At 33.1% G+C, this 3,358-nt stretch overlaps 1 long non-coding RNA gene across 1 annotated transcript; it reads right to left on the bottom strand.

Moving 5' to 3' along the window:
* Positions 1-1,259: 1,259 nt before the first annotated feature.
* On the bottom strand, positions 1,260-2,637 carry LOC110230434. Its single transcript, XR_002333538.1, has 2 exons — positions 2,023-2,637; positions 1,260-1,511 (listed from the first exon to the last, which is right to left on the bottom strand). It is a non-coding gene; the product is annotated as an uncharacterized LOC110230434 (long non-coding RNA).
* Between the last annotated feature and the right edge of the window lie 721 nt (positions 2,638-3,358).

Below are 3,358 nucleotides of genomic sequence, written 5' to 3'. Positions count from 1 at the left end.
CGTGGTTGTCGACGCTATACCCTAGACATAAAACCCTAGCTCATGAACCTAAACCCTAAACTTAAAACACTTAACCCTAAACCCTAAACCATAGAGACTTAACCTTTAACCCTAACCTCTAAACCCTAAACCCTAAACCTTAGACATTAAACCCTAGCCGCTAAACCTAAACACTAAACCCTATACACAAAACCCTAAACACTAAACCCTAAACCCTAAACCATAGAGACTAAACCCTTAACCCTTAACCATATACCTATACCCTATACTCTACACCCTAAATTCTAAACCCTAGATACTAAACCTTAAACCCTAGACATTAAATCCTAGCCCCAAAACCTAAACCCTAAACTCAAAACCCGTAACCCTAAAACCTAAACCATAGAGAGTTAACACTTAACCATTAACCATATACCTAAACCCTATACTCTTAACCCTAAACTCTAAACCCTAAACTCTAGATACAACAACCATTATGCGCCATCCATAATGTGGCATCCATAATATGTCATACATAATAGTGAACAATAATAGTGGCGATTGATTGAGATAAGTATGGGAAGTCATTGACGCAAAAAATATTTTTAAGGAATAAAATATAAACTATCCACATATCTTGAACACATGACAGTCTCTTATAATTTTACATCAAAAATTACAATACAATTATTTTGAATTACCGATCATACACGCACATCCACCGAACTCTTACCACGTGGTCATTTCAATATAGGTCTAATCTACTTCTTTACTCTGAAAAAATATATTTTCATCCCAATCGAAATAGTGGCTTCCATAATGTTTTTTTTATACATGATCATTCATAAATTCCTAATGCATAATACGACAACCATAATGTTTTTTCTATACATGATCATTCATAAATTCATAATGCATAATACGACAACCAATATGCGCCATCCATAATGTGGCATCCATTATTAATATGTCATACATAATAGTCAACAATAATAGTGACGATTGATTGAAATAAGTGTAGAAAGTCATTGACACAAAAAATGTTTTTAAAAGATAAAATAAAAACTATCCACATAATCTTGAACACATGACATTCTCTTATAATTTTACATCAAAATTTACAACACAATCATTTCATTTCGAATTAACAACCATACACGCACATCCACCGAACTCTGACCACCACGTGGTCATTTCACCTAGAAGTTTGTGCCAACTATAGAATTTGATATGAACGACCAATTTTCTCATTTTCATGTCCACATAGATCAGTCCATATGAACAAGCATCAAATATAGCTTCCAAGAATAAAAGATGACAAGATTTGAAATCGGTGAATGATGATATGAGGTTTATTAAGAGTTGGACATCGTCACGAGTCGATGGAGTACTGAGAGAAAACGAGGAAAGAAAAGTGATGAAAGAATCTGAACATAATTCTTCTTAAGCAACATATCCACTAAAACATGTCCACACATTTGTGAACAAACGAACGAACCTTGTTTGCAACACATCATTCATGAAACAAGCCTCTGCAAACAAAAGAGCGTAAAACTGTAAGATCTTCTGAACAAATAGATGAAACTATGAAACTAATATTTAAAAACAAACTCATTGCTTACAAAATTGTGAGACCTTAACAAAGAATTGACAAGGAAGTTGAGGACTTTCTTACGATACTAGACAAATAATTGTATCATCGTGCAATTTCTATGTGTAGTCAACTCGTTTGAATATTCAATCTAATCTATTTGATCGTTAAGAACAGAGAGAGAAATCAGTCTCCAAGTCAAAAGATGAATTTAACAAGAAAAATATAGATCTCTTGTAGATTTGACAACTATTATTTCATAGTAACCAAACAACAACCTTAGAAGATGAAGAAGAAGAAAAAAAAAAGCAAATTATGGGAGATTCTCGAAACAGACATTATTAAAAAAAAAAAACTTTAGAAAGTCTTCAACTTTGCTAAGATAGAATCAGATGGATCTCGAAGCTGGTGAATAGAGGAAAAAAAGAGAAAGAAAGGGAAAAGAAACTCACAGCCAATAGAGAAAAATGGGGGCTCGTCCGGTGACGATTACCCAACCTAGCCATAGCCGACAAGGTTATGGAGAGAGCCGACGGCGAAGAGCGGCCCAATCGGAGAGAGTACCAGCGAAGACGTCGACACTATCGCAGTCGAACAGCGATTGTTCTCGATCTAGAGTTTAAGAGGCGGTGACGGAGGTCACAGAGATGCGGTGGTGCCGTGGTGGTGAGTGATAAATTGGAAACCAGATTCGTTATCATTGATTCACCAACCCCAATCCCAAATCCTAATATGAATCCTCCTCACTCATTTTCTATTAGGCAATAGATATGAAAATCAGAGATGAATCAAAGGAGAGATACCAAGCAAGAAAGAGAAAGAAGATAACCAGATTCGTTATCATTGATTCACCAACCCCAATCCCAAATCCTAATATGAATCCTCCTCACTCATTATTTTTTAATGTGAAATATTAAAGATAAAAGGAATAATATTGTAGTTAGAAGGGAAGTTCTAGTTAAAGGTTATTTTAGTCAATACACACATAAAAAGTGTGTCCATAGCACAAAGTGTGTCTATGCGTTATTGAGTTTACAAAAAGTGCTCTGTAGTGCAAAATTTTCAATTATATATATATATATATATATATATATATATATATATATATATATATATTATAGGAATCTCCACAGCAGATAAAAACTCAAGGTGTATCTCCGTTTTGATGACAACTAAAATGAAGTTTACCATTAGAAAGATAAGTTAGGTAAAAAAATCTCTTGATCGGAAAGCATAAAATATTCGATACCATAACTAAATTTGAATGAGGTGAAATTAATTAAAATGTGTATTACTAAGCGTGAATCTCAGCGATAGTTTTGTATTTAGGAATATGCTGTGACTATGTATTTTGAGTCATAAATTTGTTTCTAAAAAATCGATTTCTTGCTGATTTTGAAAGAAGATATCTCAGATAAGGTATGTGAGAGTAATTAGTTTGGATGACATCCAACAATTGAGATTTTTTAAAGAAAGCGTATTGAATTTGGGCAAGCTTTTTGGCAACGATTAGTTCATCGCAATATCTTTTCTTACGATATTTTTGGCAACGATTTTTGTAATATCTTTAATTTAATTTTTTAAGTTAGTTAAGATGGTATAAATATTCGAAAATCATCTCGAGATTGTTTTGGAATAGAGCCGATAAATGCTAGAATAAGTTAAGGAAATAGAGTTAAATAGGTAATTAAAGAGATAATATCTTTTCTTTGTTAATGATTTCCTTAAATCTCTTATTCTAGATCCGAATAGGTTTAAACCGGATAAAACCCGGATCCAAATGAATTA

The sequence above is a fragment of the Arabidopsis lyrata genome (genome assembly GCF_000004255.2).
Source record: "Arabidopsis lyrata subsp. lyrata unplaced genomic scaffold ARALYscaffold_3, whole genome shotgun sequence".
Taxonomy (NCBI): domain Eukaryota; kingdom Viridiplantae; phylum Streptophyta; class Magnoliopsida; order Brassicales; family Brassicaceae; genus Arabidopsis; species Arabidopsis lyrata.
Note: the sequence above shows the minus strand (reverse complement) of the source record. Positions and strands in the feature narration are given on the sequence as shown.